Source organism: Vipera berus, assembly GCF_964194415.1.
Source record: "Vipera berus genome assembly, chromosome: 1".
Lineage (NCBI taxonomy): Eukaryota > Metazoa > Chordata > Lepidosauria > Squamata > Viperidae > Vipera > Vipera berus.
In genome coordinates this window covers 212,809,753-212,817,099 of record NC_138202.1, presented here as the reverse complement: position 1 = coordinate 212,817,099, position 7,347 = coordinate 212,809,753, and positions in this window count along the sequence as shown.

The window sequence follows — 7,347 nt, the reverse complement described above, 5'->3', positions numbered from 1 at the left end:
AAACTCAACTTGAAAAAAATCTTTGGCAATAATAATAAAAGAATGTACGAGGGCATAAAACCTGAAATGAGAAAGTCAGACAGCAAGAATTTTTAAAGAAAAAAAATATGGAATTTCCTCAATTAACATGTAAAATTAAATAAATGGCAGCTTCCACTCTCCAACATTCTTCTACAGTAATTAGTAACAATTGTGTTGTTTCTTTTGAAAGGGATAATTTGTTCAAGAAATTGGGAGAGAATACAAAGGACCAGGAGAGGGCCCCTTTCCTTCGTTATTTTTTAGAATAGCCTTTTCCCAATACCTTGCAGTGCCAAGGTACATTAAATTTTAAATTGCATCATCCTCAGCTTTATAGCTAAAGGTTTCTTAAAATAGTTCAATTTTAATATAACACATCCAGAAGGCACATCACGTTCATGATGTGAGCGCATTCCAAACACTCCGATATTTCAGTGTGGTTGCAGTGGGACAAAAATGAAGCCAATGTATAACCTTACTTTTTTCTGGAATTTCAAATAATTTAATCAGAGTGTTTTTATTAGCATGGGCAGGCATGCTAGAGCCTGCCTGTTTGTCTTTGTAAAGATAACATCACTAGATTTTCATTTTATTTTTTTGAGAGGAAACGATTCACAAATGTCCTAAAATTCTCAGCTTGCTATTGTTAGTTTAGCATATTCTGTCACAGGCTTTGGACACCGATAAATCTTGCTCTCCCTAATGAAATATCTTCTCCTCTATCTAAAACTCAAAGCGTTATGACTGTATATTGATAAAACTAAAAGGTGGGATGGGCTTTTGAAGATGTAGAGTTTGATCTTCCCGTGGAAAAAGCCAAGGGAAAATTTACAAGGCAGGATTGATGAGTGCCGAGTCGGAATATTTTCCCTCCTTTTTTTTCTGTCTCTCTCCTCCTCCTCCTCCTCCTCCTCCTCCTTAGGAATTACTTGTAAGACAAACCTGAAATGTAGCCAGAAGCAAATTTAAGGCCAAAGAAGTGTTGCTATTTAAAAGCCTGGGAGCAAAGCAAAGGAACAAGGTACGCTCACAGATAATGGCTGGAGTCTGACATTAGAAAAATTGAAACTGGAAAAGGGACAACAACCGTCTGGACCACAAGAAAAAGTAACTGCTGGAGCAGCCCAGCAAAAGGAAATAGTAAATTCATCATCACTTACAATCTTGAAATTAAAACTTTTGGAAGATACGCTCCACTTTAAGCACCAGTGTTGGAGTCGATAATATTAATTTGCTTTTGGAAAAGAAAAGTGGTTCTTTCCTGTGGAAAGCCGCCTGGAGAAAATTACCGTCACCTAAATTAAAGGAGAAGGTCAGACTAGGTGCTTTGGGTGCTGTCAGATGGAGCAGGAAAGTATATAAATAAACATTTTTCATTTTTTTTCCAATACAATAGCACTTCTATAATTATGAAAATATTATATAATAGCCATTATATGTAGTGCAGGATCTTTTTCAGAGAGAAACAATGTTTCTGAACCCATCAGATAATTAGAGCTTAATCTAATAGACCAAAACTTCTTTTTTTATAATATTTAGTCCTGGGGCTATCAGCTTTTGAAAGTCTCAGGATGAGTGCAGAGCAAGGGAGAGATGAACAATTTCCAGGAGAAGACAGTTTCTCGCATAAACTTTGTACAATTTTGTGCATATCTAGTCAGACGCTGATCAGAAGGTCGGCAGTTTGGCGGGTTGAATCCCAAGTGCCGCGGAACAGAGTGAGCGCCTGTTACTCATCCCAGCTTCTGCCAACCTAGCAGTTCTAAAGCACGTAAAAATGCAAGTAGAAAAATAGGAACCATTACGGTGGGAAGGTAACAGCATTGCGTGTGCCTTTGGCGTCTAGTCATGCCGGCCACATGACCACGGATACGTCCTCAGACAAGCTCTGGCTCTTCGGCTTTGAAACGGAGATGAGCACCGGCCCCTAGAGTTGGAATCGACTAGCATGCATGTGCGGGGGAACCTTTACCTTTACCTTTTAGTCAGAAGTAAGCTTTCTTGAATTTCAAGGAAATTGTGTTTAAGCTCTAATCACGTACCTTGAAAGGCTCCAGTTCATGGAAGATCCGTGAATAATCAGAGTGAGTGCCTTTGAAGGCTATCTGCTGGTGTAGATCAGTGATAAGCTAATGTGTTGCCTAATGAGAACGTGAGAAGATGTCAGCTGGATCAAGCCAAAGACTTATCTAGGCCAGCATTCTATGTCATACAGTGGCCAACCACATACATCTAAGAAGACCACACAAGCAGGACAGGAGAAAATGCAATGAAAATGCAAGGAACTCTCTCTCTCTCTCTCTCTCTCTCTCTCTCTCTCTCTCTCTCTCTCTCTCTCTCTCTCTCTCTCTCTCTCTCTCTCTCTCTCTCTCTCTCTCTCTCTCTCTCTCTCTCTTGCTCTCTCTCCCCATCAACATTCAGTTCTCAATAATCAATGATACAAATGTTCACACATTTTATTTAAAACACCTAAAAACATAATATAAGAGAATGGCAAAGTTGTCGATTTTCTTCACTTCCTGTACCACCCTAATTTCTAAGATAGCCAAGTCTAAATTCCTGTCCATCCGTGAAGTTTGATCCAGTTTGGCTCTTATTTAAGTCAGTCTTGCAAAAGCAGCTACAAAGATAAAAGAAAAAAGGGGACAAGGATGCCAAACGTCTTAGCAGAATGGTAGGATATAAATGATACGGACCCAGGGCCATGCCTCACTGAGAAATAGATTTGCTTTCAAACATCTTGAATATATCCCTGCTACAAATGAATTAATTAGTCATGGCATTTGGATTTAGGCCTATTAATGGCCTGATCAGAAGATCCAGTGCTTTGCCAGATGCTACGTTGTACTAGTTTTGCAAAAAATATAGGGCCACATCCATCAGGTCAAATGATTAGAATTGGAATGTAAATCCTGTTGTCAGATTAAATTGGCTGAAATCCAAATCATGTTTAGGTTTAACAGTTTTATGGACCTCAGCCAATGCAAGAAGAAATCTCATCCTACAGATGTCAGATATAAGACGCTGGATTCACTTGTGTGTCTTTTATCTGGCCTCACTCTAAAGGAACTTCAACCGGAAAACAGAGAAAACTTTAAACAATTTTAATCTCTCTTCAGATGGAGGAGCTCTTCCACATCAACCTCACTCGCAGAAATTTTTCATATGAAAGAAGACTATCTTTGTTTTAACAGCAAGACAAATGAACAAGTGAAAGCAGCATACATTTGCCTCAAGTGGGCCAACTGACTTCAGTAGAAAAACCTCCTGCAGAAACTATTGAGTTCAATCAGGTTTCTCCAGGAATGAATTTGGCTCACAATGCTCAATCCATTTATAACCACAATACATTTGGTTAGGGCCCAAAAGTATACCAGAAGTCTGAGTGGAATTCCCCGTTGACCAAGATCTCCTAATGCTGACTTAGACTAGAAACCCATGTTATGCAGCTTTCTATTTCAAATTTGAACCTGCTTGCACAATCCTGTACACATACACATTCACACAGATATATACAGGAAGCACCTCTCACAAATTAACAATACTAGTTAATCAGAATTGTAGAGTTAATGTTGTGAGAAGTAAATAAAAGAGAATTCAGATGTCTTCTAAATTTTAATATGGCTCCTGACTTTTCCCAAGTGACTTTAAAACCATGGTCCACTTGGAGAGGTAAAGACAGAACGAGAGAGATAAAGAAAGAAAGAGAGAGAGAGAGAGAGAGAGAGAGAGAGAGAGAGAGAGAGAGAGAGAGAGAGAGAGAGAGAGAGAGAGAGAGAGAGAGAGAGAGAGAGAGAGAGAGAGAGAGAGAGAGAGAGATCCGTCCTAAATGGACCATGGCTTTAAAGTCCATAAATCTATCTATCTATCTATCTATCTATCTATCTATCTATCTATCTATCTATCTATCTATCTATCTATCTATCTATCTATCTATCTATCTATCTATCTATCTATCTATCTATCTGGCTAGCTAGCTAAAAAGCTAGCTAGCTAGCTATCTGGCTAACCTCCTAACTCCTATATAGATCACTGTAAATCAAAATCCTTTCTGATTTTGTGGGCATGTGCTCATGTGTTACACCCTATGCTAATCTTCAGCAAATAGAAAAACTACTTCTACTTAAAAATACAGTTGGGATAAGCAACTTGGTGCTTTTCAGCTGCTTCCTATCACTGAACTCAGCCTTGCTAGTGGCAAGGAAGTATGCAAAGTGGAATCAAAAGTGTCAGTTTGCATATTTCTGGCATAATAATGTTTGCATCTCTATGGAATAGGCTAGTCCAAAATGCTGTTTTTCATGTGTCAAAGTAGAGACCATGTTCAGCAGGTGACTCTCTTTGTGGAAGGAACAACTGACCCTCCCTCCATTCATTACAGTGGACAAGAACAGCCTGCCCAGCTGCAGCCCAAATCATGGGAATCAACAGGGTGGGAATTTAGTGAAGGAGATTACCCATGCCCTGTAAGAACACAACATTTTTGTTTCTATTAGAATACCATATAAAAATGTAACGCTCCGTTTCCAAAAATTGGGAGTATAATCCTATCCGAGGATAAGCATTTTACTATCTCACTGATTAGAGCAGGAGAGTGTTAATAGTACATTTATCTCCTCTCTTCTCCCCCCTTTCAACACAAACACTTCAGATTATTTTTCCTTACAGTTCTGCTTGATCTAAGCAGGACCTGACTTTCAAGGCTCCCTTCTTCCTTTGCCTCTGTGAGTCTGATGGCCTTTAAAATGGGTTTAAAGACTTTGTTATTTGGCTAAGGGGTTTGTGCTCAATCTCATTATTCCACCTTACTCTCCTCCTAAGGTAATGTCTGTTTTCTTTTACTTGTCAATGTAGGAGCACCCGGTCATATTACAGGGCATTGTTTTAAATATGTAGGGGTTTGGAGTTTTGTTGCAAATAATTGTTTACAAGTTTGGCTGTTAAAAACTATGAACTAATTTTATTACATGGAGTTATGTAGCACTGGACCGTATCTTGATATAGTCACGTTGTTGTTAAGCATAAATTAAATAGATTAACTTTAATTAGATTGTGTCCCTTAAAAATTACATTTATTAAAAGAAAAACTATTTAAAAAAGGCTAGATGAAGGATGGATGGATGGATGGATGAACGGATGGACTTCAAGATATTTCTGCAACAATGTTCAGTTCAGAAAGCTCTACAAATAAATGGATATTACATGATACTCATTTCCCCACAAGGAAGACAGATGACTCAAAAAAAATGTTCTAGCTCTTGCTGCATTTGTGAAAAGTATTTTATATTTTAAGGATTTTTACTTTTATATAGTATAACTTTCCCTAACCAGATGTCTCCAAATATGCTACCCATGCTGATTGACAGAAGCATGTGGTAAATAGGTTGAATTGTAATTGGAAGCCTTTTCCCCTAATGCATAGTGCTGTAAAATGCACAAATTCTTCCTTCAGCTCAGTGTCTTGTCTTGTTCATTTTTATCTTTACCAGATTCTGGCCCAAATCCTCAAACTAGTCATATCTAAAATGGAGACTCTGCAGATCTTCATATGCTGCTGAATTCCAACTCCTTGCATTTATCATCATTGGCCATGCTAGCAAATGCTACTGGGAACTGTGTTCAGGAACACCTACAAGGCAATAGGTTTATCAACTCGTATGAATGTTGTGAGAAACTATTGGTCCATCTAATCCCATATTATCTTTATCGACAGGAAATAGTCACCAAGGCAGGTCTATAGATGCCCAAGACTGAATCTAGAACATCCAGACCATATTCTTTAACTGTGAGTTGAGTCTTCTGGACTCAACTAAACCTTGCTGTAAAAGTCCATATGGACATGGACAACTGAGAAACAAACTAGGAATGGTTCCAAAATGAACTTGTTAGAAATGATTCTCTAGCATTTTTCCTGAATCTCTGTCACTATAAGCATGAATGTGCTTGTGCATGGGCATCCATGTGTGGACATATCTGTGTGTAGTTATTATCAGTTCAAATCAATCCACCGCAGAATGAAAACCTCTTCATTGAGGTTTATGGGCAGTTATCTATAGGTATGCTGGTCCTATGTACATTGCCAGATAGATGTTTTTTGACTTCCCAGGCTAGGACTGAGATAGTGTCTGGCCAAAGTAACCAGCCAGTTTCCATGCTTAAGAGTAGAATTTAGATCTCCCCAGCAGATTCATACATCAGACTAACTTTGGCTCTTATATACAGACAGGAGCAGGGAAATCCAGGACGTAGCCTTAGCCACGGAGTGGTAGATGATCACTTAAGTGGTAGATTTCAATGAAGAGCCATTACCTTGTCTTGGATTAATTTGGGCTGATAGAACTTCAAATAAACATAAATACTTAATCTTGGAGTTATTTCTCTTTTCTTGTATTGAAGCATATAAAATGCAATAACACAGATTATTTTTATTTATTTTATTTTTTAAACCAATCTATGTAGCTGTCCATCTCACACATAAGAAACTCTGGATAGTATACAACAAAAATTCTTGGCAGCATCAAATGCTCAGTCAAACAGCCCAGCTCAAGATGTTCAATTTCCACATTTTGTTTTTGCAAAGTTTATTCTGGTCTGTATTCACTGCTCTCCCTGCTCCCCAGTTGCATCATTCCCATCATTTGCCTTGCCCACCCCACCCCCGCAACCCAGGATTAACATCCCTTGGTGGACTTATAAATAACAGATTTCTCAGCTTGCACTGAAATCTGTTTTCAAACAAAAAGAGTCCTAATCATTGCCAAGAAGATCGTGAGGCAGTGATCTGGGGGAAGCTGTATCTGACCGATCATCTCCTTGGACCCGAATCAGAAAATTTTATTTTATTTATGACTAAGATAAAAAGATGACAGAACACTGGAAGATATCTTGTCTTCTTTTTTGGCCCCACCAGGTGTGAACTACAAGAAAAACCTTCCCACTCATATATTTCTCTTTTGGAATGACTAGAAAAAGGAGCAGTATGTAGATAGGTGTGTATTCCTGTCTTTTCACGACACCTCTGAAATGTGTAACTCTTCCTTCCTTTCATAGAGTTAGATATATAGGACACAGCCCCAGTGCTTGAATGCAGTCCTCTCCCAGATATTTGGCATAGTTTCCTGAAGGTAGAAATATCTACTTGGTCTCCCTATTTTTAAATGCTTTCAGTCATACAGATAGTTTGTGGGCTCCCTCCCAATTCATGTCTTTCCCTTCACTGTTTCCATAAGCAGACCCTATCATAAAATGTTGCTACAGGGATTTCTCGAATTCCACCCGCTGCACCTTTTTGCAGTGTTTTATTTCTCCCCCCCCCCATCTCTTTCT